This window comes from Miscanthus floridulus, chromosome 13 (assembly GCF_019320115.1).
Source record: "Miscanthus floridulus cultivar M001 chromosome 13, ASM1932011v1, whole genome shotgun sequence".
In the NCBI taxonomy this organism is placed as follows: domain Eukaryota; kingdom Viridiplantae; phylum Streptophyta; class Magnoliopsida; order Poales; family Poaceae; genus Miscanthus; species Miscanthus floridulus.
The window spans coordinates 73,115,726-73,132,386 of record NC_089592.1 but is presented as its reverse complement, the minus strand read 5'-3'; the positions used below and the strand labels follow the sequence as shown (position 1 = coordinate 73,132,386).

General features: G+C 39.6%; 1 long non-coding RNA gene and 1 pseudogene across 1 annotated transcript; one reads left to right on the top strand and one right to left on the bottom strand.

Annotated features, from left to right (window-relative positions):
• Positions 1–1,998: 1,998 nt before the first annotated feature.
• On the bottom strand, positions 1,999–4,190 carry LOC136499032 (uncharacterized protein At3g49055-like; annotated as a pseudogene).
• Positions 4,191–4,224: 34 nt separating this feature from the next.
• Positions 4,225–4,971, top strand: LOC136500326 (uncharacterized). Its single transcript, XR_010770008.1, has 2 exons — positions 4,225–4,588; positions 4,816–4,971. It is a non-coding gene; the product is annotated as an uncharacterized lncRNA (long non-coding RNA).
• The last annotated feature ends 11,690 nt before the right edge of the window (positions 4,972–16,661 follow it).

Sequence of the window (16,661 nt, the reverse complement as noted above, 5' to 3'; positions counted from 1 at the left end):
AAATGAGTTTATTCTTCTTTTCTGGAATGCAAATATCTCTTCTGTGTTTCTTTCTTTATTTAGTTCCAGGGAATCCTATTCCTATACTACAACAACAACAACAACATAGCATTTCAGTCCCAAACAAGTTGGGGTAGGCTAGAGTTGAAACCCACCAAGAGCCCAAGTCACGGTTCAGGCACTTCAATAGTTGCTTTCCAAGTACTCCTATTCAAACATAGATCTCTAGGTATATGTCCCAAACAAGTTAGGGTAGGCTAGAGTTGAAACCCACCAAGAGCCCTAAGTCACAGTTCAAGCACTTCAATAGTTGCTTTCCAAGTACTCCTATTCAAACATAGATCTCTAGGTATATCCCAAGCATTCAAATATCTTTTTATTGCCTTTCCCCATGTCAATTTCGGCATTCCTCTACCTCTCCTCATTTTAGGACTCCACAATGCACTGGTGTCTCTGGAGGTCTCATTTGGACATGGCCAAACCACCTCAACCGATGTTGGACAAGCTTTTCTTTAATTGATGCTACCTCTAGGCGATCACGTATATCATCGTTCCGAACTCGGTCCATTCTTGTGTGACCGTAAATCCATCGCAACATACGCATTTCTGCAACACTCGGTCGTCGAACATGTCGAATCTTTGTAGGCCAACATTCTGCTCCATACAACATAGCCGGTCTAATCGCCATTCTATAGAACTTGCCTTTTAGCTTTTGTGGTACCCTCTTGTCACAGAGAATACCAGAAGCTTGTCGCCACTTGATCCACCCTGCTTTGATTCTATAGCTAACGTCCGCATCAATATCTCCGTCCCTATGTAGCATTGATCCCAGATACCGAAAGACATCCTTCTTAGGCACTACTTGACATTCTAAACTTACATCTTCCTCCTCCTGTACAACTCCGTCAAAGTCGCATCTCATGTATTCGGTTTTAGTTTTGCTCAATCTAAAACCTTTAGACTTAAGGGTCTGCCGCCATAACTCTAGTTTCCTATTTACTTCTGCCTGACTTTCGTCCACTAACACTACATCATCAGCGAACAACATACACCAAGGGATATCCCCTTGTATGTTCCTGGTAACCTCATTCTATTACTAAGGCAAAGAGATACGGGCTTAAGGCTGACTCTTGATGAAGTCCAATTTTAATGGAGAAGTATATGGTGGGTCTGTACCATCTTGATGCAGCAGTGTCACAGCTGCTGTTGAGAGAACGGAAGAGAGTCAACAGGAGTATACGCAGAAAATGTCGTTTCTACCAATGTAAGGTTTCTTATGCTTGTGTTGTGAGCAGTGAAAATTATGGGTGAATGAGAAACCCACGCTGCTACATTGCACAGGCAAAACCCAGATAGTAATCAATGGTACATCAACACTCAAATATTTTATTGTCTTTGTGCATTTCATAAGGTAAGTAACATGCCCATTTACTTTCGCTTATTTCGTTTCTCTCTATAGTTGATTGTTCTCTGAAATGGTATTATGGTACCATGTGAAAGAGCTGGAAGTTGGATGATTTGTCTTCGTGCCGTAGCTAGAAAAGTTAGATCTGATGTCAACACCAGTTGAACTTAGTACAGAAGAAGTTAGTACATAACAGTATAACACCTTAGATATGTGCAATTGCGTGAACATAAAAATCATTTTTGCTAGGGAAGAAAGCGCAACATATGGAACAATTTTTTTAAGGAGTTTTACCTCTGCTTTTAAGAAAACAATGTTACAGTACAAGATTCTACTGGGGATACCAGTTACAAAGAAGGCAACGTATCTGGTGCAAACCAACCAATTTGTGCAAACTTGAAAACTACCAATCAGAACCACTAATGCCGATCCAATGGATGGAGTGAGAGGTGGGATTTTTTTACGCTTAAGCCCCCACCCACCGGCCTTTTTTTTTTGCGCTTAAGCCCCATCACCCCATCCATTGGATCAGTATCTAGTGGTCCTGATTGGTAGTTTTCAAGTTTGCACAGGTTGAGGGAATGTGTGGGGAGAGAAATTAGATTCTTGTTTGCAAAAGTGCCTCTGTGCTTGGTAGTAATCTACCATTCTGATCAACAAACCATGTCCTAGCTCGAGAGGATGATGATATAACTTGAAGTCGATGCCATGGCCAGCAGGTGTATCTTAATCTTCTGCGAGTACTTCCTATCTCCTGTTTTCCATGTGCATCTTCTTGTTCTATTTGTCTCGTCAACTCTTCTATCCTTTGCTGCAGCCCAGCAGATCTTCTGTCAGCAAGCTTGAGGCATGCATCTGCAGCAGCTTGTGCTGCCATTGCACTGGCTGCTAATTTCTCTTTTAGCTGTGCCTTGCTGTTTGCAGCCTCCAAGTCTGTTTTTACCCTTCCTAGTTCTTCTTTGAGCAAGGTAATCTGAAATGGTATCACATTATAACATGACCATCAATAAGGTACCATCAATCCATTAGAGATGTTTTGCCCCTGTTGGTATGAGGATGACTGAGAACTAAGGAAATCAAACTCATGTGTTTTCTATGTCAGTAAACGGTGACACTGTTGTCACAAGCATAGTCTGCCTTGTGTGTGTGTTGAGGACCTCCAGTCCGGGTTCTTTCTAAACTCAGCTCGTTGTATTTTTTTTCTTTTATCTTAGTGAAATGACACACAACTTTCCTGTGTACTCTGAGAAAAAAAACAGTGACATGTTTTTACTAAGGCGGCTCATGAAAACACGTCATTTGTCAGCATGCAAAGTATGCCTCATGACATCATCTTAATGAAGGTGAGATTTAAACTTATTTCTGACGGATTACCTCCTGGTTGAGTTCTTTGATGGCAGATTTTCCAGCTTCTACCTCCAGTTGGCATGCCTCCTTCCATCTTGTGGCCTCCTGTCCTACTGCTTTTGTCTCTAGAGTGAGGTCTTCCACCTTAGGCATTGAAAAAGAGAGTTCAGGTCCTTCTGGTTTACCTGGCTAGCGAATAACAAGCTGTACAAAATAGATTTATCCTTACCCTGTGAACCAGGAAGCTCTCCCTTTCTTCAATTCTTTTATGTGTGATTCATATTTGTGTATCTTCTGAGCCCGTTCAGTAGCAAGAAGTTGGAAATGATAACTGTCTGACCTATTCAAAGAAATTTTATATTTGGCTAGCACAGATCACAGTCACAGGAAACATTTTTATTTATTTGAGGAGTCCATCTTTAGTCATCGGCTTTTTTGGTTTACCTGGACTCATCAAAGGCCTGCCTTAGATCACTGATCTCGCAATGCAGGGTTTTCATTGTATTTTCAACTATACTAGCCTGAAATGGAACAGTTTGAATATTTTGATTAGCTGATAAGTTTCCCAATGAGAAATGATTTTAGCTTGACAACTTATAATGAGAATAAAAGGTTCATGTCAATTCTAGTGGCATACATGGTCAGATCATATAATTATTTTTTCTGCCAGGTTAGTAATTTTTTCTTATAAAGAATAGAGACTTAAGGTGGTGGGAACAGTCACTAATTGGAGGGTTGCATTTGCATAATAATTATTTCTTGAATCAAAACTACTGAATCTAGTATAAAACTTTTATAAGGGTAAATGTTTATAGTACACTGTATTAGATCTGGAACAGAAGTACCACATATAAGCGAAGGTTGAAACTGAAGCTAGGGAGGAGAATAACTATTTACCAGACTGATGTGCCTCATGTTCATTTTCTGTTCTATTAGATGTTACAGTGGAACCTGAGGTGCTTGGCTCCTGGCTTGCTGGTTCAGCACTTATCACCTCCATGATGAAGCCAAAGCCTACCTTGTGCAATCCTTTCTCAGCAATCTGCAAGATGGAACTTCTTCCCTGCTCCTTGTCACCCTTCAGTGTATGGATGATGTTCTCTGCTGCCTCTTTCTCAGTTATAGCAACCTTCAACATGTTGCGGATCTCCTGATTCTCCTTCATTAAACTTGATACTTTGCTCTCCATCCTACTTGTATCCTTCCTTTGCATCTCTATGCGCCCTGAGAGGTTGGATTCAATATCCATGGCTAGCTGATGAATGTTCTTGGCCTCTAACGCCAGAAATTTCAGGCCATCATTGGGATCCAAATAAAAGCGCTCACAAATTCTGTCAGCTTTGCCATTAGAAACCCTGTCGAAGATATTCTCCAGGATCCCATGGACTGAGTGGAGTGACCCGATAATCTGCTGCAAGGCAACCTTTGGTTGATCCATGATGGATCCAGTGAATGCAGATGTTGGTATTTGGGGAGAGGGAGGGATAGTATGTAGCGTCTAACAGTCAACGAAAAACACTGAAGAGTAGGTAGCTAATCCATACAACGCATGAAGAGTAGTTAGCTTATCTATTAGGCTATTTTTCTTTGATACAGGCTGTTTTTCATTTTTTGTTAGCACATAAATACAGTGCTCTCGCTCCTTGATTGATTGACTATTGTTACATCATTTTTTCTTTCTGGCCAGACTACTAGTATGGATCATGGGGTGATGATGAGATGGCAACATAGAAACGGATGCCAATAGGAAGTGGCGGCAGCTGTGAGAGACATGGTAACTTTCACAATCAAAGGGGTTGGCTGTGGGAGACCAAGCTGGAAGCAGTCCCAAGTTAGGCCCCGTTTGGTATGGCTCGGCTCCTACACTGTTCATGACTGTAGCGTGTCAGAACCGGAGCCGGGAGAGCCAGAAATCCGAGCTTCGCTGGCTCCACGAACAATAACCGCGCTACAGTGAGAGGGAAAAAGCGGGGAGAGGAAAACAGCTCTGATGCTACAGTGTTCAGTGTAGGGGTGCCAGCCGGAGCCAGAGCTGCCGGGAGCCCGACCAAACAAGGCCTTAGTATCGTCTGTCCTGCAATTGTGCACCATGAACTTACTTGGACTCCACAGGACATAGGCATAAGGTTGTTGATTTTGTAATATGCCCAGGAATTATATACGGACAAGCCTTGAGACCGTGTTGCAGTTGCACCCCGGTTCTATGTTTCTTTCGGATCTATGCTATAGTGTTGTATGCGACAAACATGGAATCTGCGTACTGTAGTTGACTGTGTAGTTGATGGTATTCATGGTTTCATGCCCCTATTTCATGGTATTCGTTTTGGTTTTCAAAGAATGAGCACGAAGATTAAGGCTCGACTAGTTTTAAGTATTAATGGTGTTGAGGGATACTTAGGCCCCTTTTGGTTTCTAGGGATTCAAGTCCTAGAACCAATCCTACCGGGAACGCTTGTACAATTTGTATAGCCATCCATCACCAGGAACTATTTCTACTAGGAATAAGTCATAACCGAATGAGCCCTTAGAGGGGTTTTAAATTGGTAGCTTGACCTAGTTTAATCTAGTAAGTGGATTTGATGCACACTTGTGAAAACTAGCGCTAGGTAGCTCCAATGAAACCTAGGGATGATTGGAATCAAAACCAAACTCAAAGGCATTTGAATTGGATGAGTTTGGTGGTGCTCTGTATGCACCGGACCTGCCTTGTGTGCGGACAAGTGCACCAGACGAGGCACAGTGCCCATTTTCAGTTGTGAAACAGGCCGTGGCACAATGGTGTCTGGTGTGCACCGGACATGGAGCATTGGACAGGTTAACTAGAGAAGGCATCTGGCTTGGCACTGTGTCGGAGCATTCACCGAACGAGTCTGGTGGTGCCTCGGATGTCAGCACCGCACCATTCTACCAGAGAGGTCTGCATTGGGTACCTCAGTGGCTTAGCACTCACCGGAAGTGTCTGATATAACAGGTGCACTGGATGCGCCATACAGTAAACGACTAGTTTTCAAACTAGCCATTGGAGCTTCACCCGACATGTCCGGTGCTGAGACTAGGACTACACCAGACGTGTCTGGTGCATCCGTTTCTACTGAGTGGAGGGGCAACCGCTAGTTCCTTGACTTGGGGCTATAAATACCCCTCCATCTCGTGCAAGAGGCTTATTGTGGCATTTATGAAGATACACCTACACTCGTTTGTGTCCAAGAGAGAGATTTGGCCTACTGGAGTGATTTGGATTTGCTAATTCAAGATTAAGGACTTCATTAGTGCTTAGAGAGTAGCAAGTGTGCATCAACTCTTCTCGTTAGGCTTGGTTAGGTCAAGTAAGAGATTGTGCTTGTTACTCTTGGTGATCGGCATCACCTAGATGACTTTGTGGTGATTGGAAGCTTGGTGATCTCTCTGTGGTGTTTGTGAGAGGCCCAAGTGATGTTGTGAGCAGTTGTTGATGATTCACCGTGCCAAAGTGGTGAATTAGCCCGTAGAGAGCACTTGGTCCTTGCACGGATCAAGGGGGGAGCTATACCCTTACATGGGTGCTCCAACTGTTGAATGTGAATGTAAATGAACAAATATTTGGGAATAACTGTTGTGTTTCATTGATCTCATAGAATATATACATGTGAAGGGGTGTGACCAAAGGAAACAACCGATTGGAGAAGTTACATCTCGTCACCAAGAGACATGCCCCTTCGGTGACACAATTAACTACTAATCTAATCTCTAATCCTAACTGCTTGTACGGACGCCGTACGGATCTATACGGACGGATGAGATCATCTATAGAAGGACGCCTGTTGGTGTACTGGCGTCGTTTCACAACACCAACGAGGACTAGTAGGAGTGCCGACTCTCCGATACCTTAGAAAAATATCGCTTGTGTTCCTTACGTTACTAGAATTGTCATGTTAGCTTAGGGTTGGAACTAGGTTGCTAAACTTTTTTGCGTAGGCTAGAAACACTTTTGGCACAAGGGGTGAAATGGACTAAGTGAAAGATTTTAATTTCACGAGAATTTTATATTAGCCCAATTCACTCTCCTTATGAGCACCTTGATCCTTTCAAGGGTCCTCGTCGGGAGCGCAATATGCAACACACGCCGGCAAGGTCTGCTGAGACCCGAAATCAGCACACGTCTAGGAGGGACCCTATGTGGGCGTGTGGCAACTATGGGCTGCCCTAGCCGGCCTAACTGTTCTAGGGCTTCGCCATCATTGAAGCAAATTGTTAACAACGAATAACAAGAAGGAACAATAAATTGGAAAAGTATAGTAAATGATAAAAGGTAAAAATGGTATGATAGATAAGATTGTGCCATCAATCGGTCATCATTCTCCATATATATATATATATATATATATATATATATATATATATATATATATATATATATATATATATATATATATATATATATTATAAGACGATTGGTCTTTCCATTTAGTCGGTCTTGTTATCTAGTTAGAACTCGGTATGATACACATTCCTCTCAGCAATCTGAACTCTTACCTTGTCAACCACAAAAACCATTGGAGCCAGCGCTCGGGACCAATAAAATAGCACAAAATTCTCTCTCTTTTGCATAAAATTGTTTCCTTCTTTCCTTCACACGTGAAATCTAGCCATACAATATGTAATCTATATGACTATGACTATATCTATATCTAATATTAAAGAGCAAATGGTTTTTTTCCATCTCGTTTTTTATTTTCTAAACTGCCTTTGTGCCTCCATGTCTCGTATATGACCCAACTTTTTGACCCGTGCACATATTTGTTAGAACACTCATGTCGTCTATCGATGATACAGAGTCTGATTTCAAGACGTATTAAGTTTCGTGCAACATAAAAGCACGTTAGTTAGTAATATTAAAGAGCGAAACGATTCTTTAGTTTAATTTTATTTTTGTTCCCACAACACCCTCACGCTTATCTGTCTTCTCTGTGACCCATGCTCCGTGATCGTTGCATGGATGCATGCAAACACTCCGATTGGTCAACGCATTGGACTTTAACTTTTCTTTTCCTTCCTCTAAAAACAGCTGCAGACCCCAAACAAAGTCGCATATAGAATCTTGTATACATGTTTGGCCGGTACAAGGTCTTTATAAAATCTTGTACACATCTGCAGCCTATGTCTCAGAACTTAAGCATCAGGACTAACTACTAATCCGTCACAAATATTGATGATACATCCTTATCCTTGCTTTCACCTGATGCTTGACTAAACTAATCCTGAACTCAAGTAATCGGCCAAAAAATGATTAAATATTAGCTGAATTAATCAAACTAATGTACCAAGAATTAAGGCATTCTTCTCATCAAATTGTGTCCATGTAAATGAGAAATGAGAACTGAACCAAATTTAAGCATCAACGACACTTTAGAAAAAAAAACCAGTGCACATCCAGATAGATCTTGTATATGTTTTTGTAAGTGACTTTTGGCCTTATTTTTAAATGACCTAATTCGTCTCCTCTTAGGCATCACGGTCCCTTCACATGGGTATCAAGATGCGTTTTTGGATGTTGCACCAACCATAACTAGACATCCCAAATATAGATTGATTTTGTTGTAATGACTTTTTCTCTGGACGTTGCTAGTTTGTTTTGCTTGGGATGGAGACGGAGATCGAGATGCCATTTTTTGAAGTTGAAGTAGCAAGTTTCTCAATGGTGCAACAAGTGACTTAGTTTGTTTCAATCATTCTCTTCAGGATGATGCAACAAGTGGCTTAGTTTGTTTCAATCATTCTACTGTGTTGCAATAAGCTTTCTCTTAATGTTTCATAAGGTGATTTCAGATGTTTCAATGACTATGTTTCCATGTTGTATCTACCCGTGTATGTGTCTCCCGCTCCTCACTAATGTCTAAACGGCACGACGCGACATGAGGGTGGGTACGGTGTTGGGTTCGCTCTCCGGTGAGCATGAGTGTTGGCCGCACGGGGAAGGACAACGGGTGCAGGATGTGTGACGTGGGCCAATTATCAACTACGGGATGACCTACTGTTGGATACGAGCACCGGGTCAGAAGTTTTTGGGTAGCAATTTTGAAATGAAGTGTGTTAACACACGACTCATGGTGCATTGGGGTTAGCGTGCAATCCTAGGCCAGCATGCACGAGTGAGCATGCAGGAGGTCTTGCATGTTTTTTTCCGACACTTGTTCGATCCTGGTTGGATTAGTTAGGGAACAAAAAAGATAGCGAGGCTATTTGGTTCCCTTCCTTCGGATGCCACACGCGGTAACAACCTTTAGTCCCGATTACCGTGCCGGGACAACGATCCTGGGACTAAAGGTGGAACCTTCAGTCCTGGGTCGTTGAGCCGGGACTAAAGAGGTAAAGGCCCTCCAGCCGAGCAAACCTGGCGCACCCTTTAGTTCCGGTTGGTAACACCAACCGGGACTAACGGTTCATCATTTAGTCCCGGTTGGGGACTAAAGGTTCTTTTTTTTGTTTAATTTGTTTTCAGTTCAGTTACACGTATTTGTTTAATATATAATATGTTTTTATGTACGTATTCTATGCTGCTAATATAAATACACGCATGCGTATAATTACATCTAATTCTCATCTTGAGCATTATTATATTCGAATAAAGTATAAAATTATATATTATATATATATATATATATATATATATATATATATATATATATATATATATATATATATATATATATATATATATATATATGTATATATACAACACTTTCATAATCTTGTTCTCGAAAATAACGATATCAATAAACATTTAATTTACATCATTTATTTCTTAGGATCAAAGTAAACTCGCCGTTGGGATTTAGCACTTTTTCTAGAAGATATCCTGCTATTGACTCTTGAACTGCTTTCAGATGGTCTTTTTGCATGACCCTTCGTTTCAACCATTCAGTCTTGCATTTGAAATAAAAGGAAAAGTATTAATACACATATATGTATATATATTCATTTAAAAATAAATAAAAATTGATATATACGTACTCTGAGGACATTTTCAGGAGTTCTTCTTATGTGCGCAGTGATAAATTCACAAACATAGTATCCACACAAGTTATTACCTGGTTCCTGCCGCAAACACCACTGTACGAGAAGAAGATTATTCTCATCATCTCACACGTAAATTGAAGTACGATATAGTAATTAAACACGTGGGGAAGTGTATATGGTACAACTTACTGGTATTTCAACTACATTAAGTGGTGCCTTGCAATCCTTGCGATGTTGCCGAATAAACTCTTTCCAAACCCTGTGCGACCAATAATGTACGATCGTTAATAAATTATGGCAAAGTCTATTCAATAATAGTTGTGCGCGAGAGATCGAAATTACCCCTAGATAATGTCTATCATATCTTGGTATAGTGCCCGTTCTTTTCTCAACGAGTCAAAGATTAGTAACCGACTTGAGTTTAACTCAATGACAATAGTATCCAGTGAAAACTGCATTGGTTTATACACACACGTACATGCATATAAGTTGTATTGATATTACATAAAATATGTAGACTATATTATTATTAACACTTACTCAAAGTTGTACGAAAAAAATATTGTTGTCTTGTCGTGCTGCTTCACAAAGAACATCATGATATTCTCCTGTGCTTCTGATACCCATCGCTCCTTGACAATAATACCGGTTTTGAATACGATATAAGGATCAATGAAGCCAACACTGGTGTCTTGTATTCTTTGGAGCTCTGACATCTGGAATCTGTATATAAATATAAGCTACATGTGAGGATAATTATATACACGTACGCATGGAAGTGAGTTTATTAAATAAAAGTAAGAATCACTTACAAACAAAAGGAGCTAATGATTGATTTGTCCAGAGCGTCCATGTGGTATAGTTGATGCAATTCTTCGAAACTAATATGTAAGATGTCATTGCCACGGAAGTAATGATGGTCTCTAAATCTGACAAAGATCCACTGCTCACCCCTACCACATGCCTGCATGTACCATTTGTTGAGCAAGTACATTTGCGTACCCAATTCATTCAGAGCCGCAGGGTTGTATAGACTTTTGCCATATTTATAAGTCTTTCAGGTATCAACTTCCAGGTTCTGGATTGGAGCTTTGCCCGTCAATTGATCCAAGGTTAAACTAGTATCTTGAAAAAAAAGCATTAAGGGCTTGAACCGACACTTCTCCAGAGTTGTCTGGTCGATAGACTTCTATGTTGGAACCATATTGATTAACAACAATAAGATTTTGCATTGGTTGCTTCTGTTGTCCGAGCTGTGGGACATCCTTCCCTAATGCTTTTTTCCTTTTCTTATCTGCATCATGTGACTTTACGAGGGAGCGGTCATAGTCTGATAGTGGCGAAGGCTTATGAAGTTCAATCATCTTTTTCTTGTGAGCATCGACCTTCTGCCTCAGCACCTCTCGTGGTAGGTAAAAGTACGGCTTCTCCTTAAGCTTCGCTTGACTCTTCTTTTTGGTATCTATAAAAAAATCTTTCACTTTTTTGTCTTCTTCAGCTGCTATTTGCTCATCAGTCTTTTCAAAAAGTATTTCTTGAGAAATAACTCTTTTTCTCGGGGTCTTCTTTGTCACCGAGACCTTAGACGTCTTTGTAGTGCGTCGCTGTGGAGGGGGTGGGGGCGGTGTTGGAGACCGGCGTGGAGGCGATGTGGTCGGTGTTGGTGGAGACCGGCGTGGAGGCGTTGGAGATCGTTGTGGAGGTGGTGGGGCCGGTGTAGGAGTTGGAGATCGTTGTGGAGGCGATGGGGCCGGTGTAGGAGTTGGCGATCGCCGTGGGGATGAAGTCGTCTCGCCCCCCGCGACGCTGTGATGAGATGGGGAATGAATGATTAGGCTAGGCTAGGGGGAGACCCTGCTACAAAAACAAGTTGTGTGTCAATTATTTTTTAAGCCAATAGAAAATTAATGGAAAATAATATTTCATTCACTTTCATTCGTACCTAGGGTGAGGTAGGGGAAGTGGTGGCGCCCCAGGAATGATGATGAAGCGTTTACGCCATTGAATAAATGTCTTCTCTGCTTCTCCTAGTGTCTTCTCCCCATCACCGCCTTCAATGTCAAGAGGAACATTGCTGTAACCTTTGAGCACTCTATCGACCGAGACGCTAGCATATCCAGGTTGAATAACTGACCCATGGATTCTTGGTGTCTTTGTTCGGTCTATTGAAGATACAACCCCGATAGCCACCATGATTGATGCATTATTATCATCTGGAATGTGCAGCTCACATGTTGTTAGAGGCTCGGTAATGTCATCAACAGGGAAGCACAACCCAGCGTCGTCTTGAATAACTGGCAGCTCCGTAGAAGCACAACTATTTTTCATCTGACCAACGGGGCTAATGGTGACTCTCGGCGTTGATTGTGATTGCATTTGACTCATTGCTAGCTACACTTGCCTCTTAATCTCCTCCTGCATTCTTGCCTTAAGAGATTTTTCTCGTTCACGTGATTCAAGCAATGCTTGTCGTGACTCATCAATAAATTGCTCCAATGCACGGATTCGTTCTGCCTCCTCATCCTTCTTTCTCTGGTGGCTTCTGTAGGTATCCTTGTCTGCTGGGAATGCGTGTAGCCACGGAACCGCCCCATAGCCTCTTGTTCGACCACCATGTTTGGGATTCTCTAGGGCATATGTCAATTTATCCTTCTCTCTGTTGGGCTTGAAAACACCACTATCAGCTTCTTCCCTAGCACGAGCTAGTCTCTATGTTGCTCTCTCAATTTTTTGGCCAAAAATTAGCTTGCCGGTGTCTGGGTCTAGGCTTCTCCCATGAGCGTACAACCAATTCTTCGCGCGTTGAGGCCAGTTCTTCTCTATTGTTTTAGGTATGATTCCCTTGGCAGTAATCTCTGCTTCTAGGTTCTGCCACTTGGGAATAGCACTCTTATAACCACCTGATCCCATGCGATGATGGTATTGCTTCTGTCGGGTATTCTGCCGATTCCTCATCACACGTTCCTCACTATCTTGGGATGTCTTGTATTTTATGAAGGCATCCCAATGGGACTTCAACTTGACAAACGCCTTAGCATTGAAATTCGGCGTAGCATTCTTCAAGATAAACTTTTTATACAATGTCTTCTTCCAACTCTAGAACAATATTGCCATCTTCTTCATTGTCCAATCCCTCACTAGCTCCTTCAAAGCATCATCTGCTTGTAATGTGAAATGCTGAGTGATATCTCTTCAAGCTAGGTTCTTGTCACGATTAGATACAAAACTAACATTAGGAGCGGATATCTTCTGCTTCCATTCACGAGCACTAACTGGGATCTTATCCCTTACAACGAACCCACATTGATTGACATATGTCTGAGCATGTGGTCCCAATGGTTTGCCGGTGTCGGTGTCGAATTCTGATATTATGAAACGTCCCTCTAATGGCTTTTTTGGCCCTTGGACTTTCCTACTTTTGTCGGTGGTTGATGTAGATCCAGAGACCGGCTACATGAGTAGAAACACAACGATTAATAACAAATATACGTACGCATGCATCTATAAGAGATGATAGATAATCGAATATACCTCGCCAGTATTTTCTTGCGCGACAATTTGTTGATCTTCAACCATTGGCATATTCAGGATATCCTCATAATCAGCAAAGTACTGACTCGTGTCATCTACATCCACATAGGTGCCGGCGTTGATAATATCCGCCATTATGTCATCACTCAAGTTATCGTTCGGAGCAGCCATTTGTATCTTCAAGATAACACATAGATAGAATTACTATGGTACATAACATAAGTATATGTGATAACACATATAGAATTACTAAATCCAATTAAATATAATAACACATAATATTTCATCAACATGAAAATAAGTACATGTATATATATACACATAGAATGATATAATATATTTTCTCTCTCTCTCTCAACACATAGAAATAAGTGCATATGTCTATATCTCTAGATATGCATGTGATACACATAGAATGTCACTCTAGATACAATTTTCTCTCTCTCTCAACACATGAAAATAAGTACATGTATATATACATATAGAAATAATTAAGTACATATGTATACATATAGAATCTCTCTCTAGATATAATATATATAGAGAGATAGAATATATAATTACTAAATCCAATTAAATAAATCTAACATGAAATTAGATAAACTAGTAATAGATAATACATTTTAATCTAACATATATCAAAAACTATAATAAAAAACTATCTAAAAAAACTATCTAAGTAAAATACTAATTAAATTTTAATACATTTAAATCTAATATATCAAAAACTATCTAAAAATAACTAAAAAACTAACAATAAACTACTAATTAAAATTTAATACATTTTAATCTAACATACAGCCGAGACTTTGTAAAAAAATCTAAAAAACATGGCCGATCGAGAGCAGCAGATCAAGATCGAGTTCGACGGAGGCCGTACGGCGTGGGCGCGCGGGAAGTGTCGGCGACGGAGGGTGGGGTCGGGTGCGGCGGCGGAGACGGGATGCGGCGATGCGGGCCTGGAGAATGGCGCGGCCAGGCGGGGGTAGACGACGACGGCGGCGCGGCAGAGACGAGCTCGACGACAGCGGATGGCGCGGCCAGACGGGGCTGAGCGACGGAGGTGAGATCGAAGATGAACAGAACAGACGTTCGATATATATAGCCCGCGACCCTTTAGTCGCCCACCATTTAGTCCCGGTTCTTGGTTTGGGCCGGGACTGAAGCTCTGAAAATTTTGCCAACCCGCCAACGTAATTGGAAAGGCCTGGGATTTTGATTTTGTTTAATACTAGGTTAATCAATTAATTCCATAGCAACTTCAATACTTTGCAATATTTATTTAAAAAAATACTATTGATTAACTAATTATTTATTGTAAATAGGAAAATTTTGTAACCTAAAGTTTTTAATTAGTTTTATGAATATAGAATATAAATGTTACTAATACTAAGTATTTTGTTAATGCAAAAATATATTTGTAACTTAAAATTAATAAAACTAATATTATTCGATAGAAAATTTATTATCACATTATTGTAACGTCAATGTTTCAATTTTTTCTCGGTTTTTGACCAAAATTGACAGGAATTTTTTGTTGAACCTATAAAAATAGAGAAAATGTAGTATTTTTTGTTCTACAACTTTTTCAAATAAAAAAATGGCCTATATAAGGATTGTATATATTGATGAGCTTAACAAACTCGGTATTCAAAACTTTTCAATTTGAGACAATCTAGGGTCCCAAAAACTAGTTTGTAGGCGTCGAAATTTAAAAATCACAAATTTGAACCGTCCAAACTTTCTCAAATGGAAAGTTGACCAAAACAACAATTGTAGATCTTTTTGAGTTTAACAAACTTGGTATTCAAAACTTTTCAATTTGAAGTCATTTATAGTTCATAATACTAGAGTCAAAGTGTTGTTTTTTTATTTGACCAAATTTGACTTGGTCAAACTTGCTCAAATGAGACACTAAATGACCTCAGATGAAACAACTCTGAATACCAAGTTTGATCATCTCAGCAAGATCTACAATTTTTACATAGCTCATTTTCCCATTTGAGAAATTTTTATCAAACACTAGTCACAACTTCTTGAATCTCATATATACTTTCTAAAACTATGTCACACACTTGTGAAATTTGAACTACATTTTGTTCAACCTTTCTCAAATGAAAAAATGGCCTATATAAGGATTGTATATATTGATGAGCTTAGCAAACTCGGTATTCAAAACTTTTTAATTTGAGACAATCTAGGGTCCCGAAAACTAGTTTGTAGGCGTTGAAATTTAAAAATCATAAATTTGAACCGTCCAAACTTTCTTAAATGGAAAGTTGACCAAAACAACAATTGTAGATATTTTTGAGTTTAACAAACTTGGTATTCAAAACTTTTCAATTTGAAGTCATTTAGAGTTCATAATACTAGAGTCAAAGTGTTGTTTTTTTATTTGACCAAATTTGACTTGGTCAAACTTGCTCAAATGAGACACTAAATGACCTCAGATGAAAAAACTTTGAATACCAAGTTTGATCATCTCAGCAAGATCTACAATTGTTACATAGCTTATTTTCCCATTTGAGAAATTTTTATCAAACACTAGTCACAACTTCTTGAATCTCATATATACTTTCTAAAACTATGTCACACACTTATGAAATTTGAACTACATTTTGTTCAAGCTTTCTCAAATGAAAAAATGGCCTATATAAGGATTGTATATATTGATGAGCTTAACAAACTCGGTATTCAAAACTTTTTAATTTGAGACAATCTAGGGTCCCGAAAACTAATTTGTAGGCGTTAAAATTTAAAAATCATAAATTTGAACCATCCAAACTTTCTCAAATGGAAAGTTGACCAAAACAACAATTGTAGATCTTTTTGAGTTTAACAAACTTGGTATTCAAAACTTTTCAGTTTGAAGTCATTTAGAGTTCATAATACTAGAGTCAAAGTGTTGTTTTTTTATTTGACCAAATTTGACTTGGTCAAACTTGCTCAAATGAGACACTAAATGACCTCAGATGAAAAAACTTTGAATACCAAGTTTGATCATCTCAGTAAGATCTACAATTGTGAAGTCATAACATATTACATAATATCTATCTCTAAAACATAATATATTAAACATGCATCGTTGTATCATACGGGCACAACAGTGAATTTCTTCTTGATGTATGACCCTTGGTTATGATCTTGTCGTAACCATAGAGTGTCTTCATCATTTAACATGATGCTTGGATCTTTCTTCACTATAAAGAGTGGAATTCGGACATTTCTTTCGTAATCTTCTGATATGTCTGACTTGTCTTCAATTCCCACTATATTTATTTTCCCAGAAAGAATTATGTGGCGCTTTGGCTCATTGATCATTGAGTTGATGTCTTCGTTTTTTCCTCTCTTTGATTTTGTAGACATGTCTTTCACATAGAAC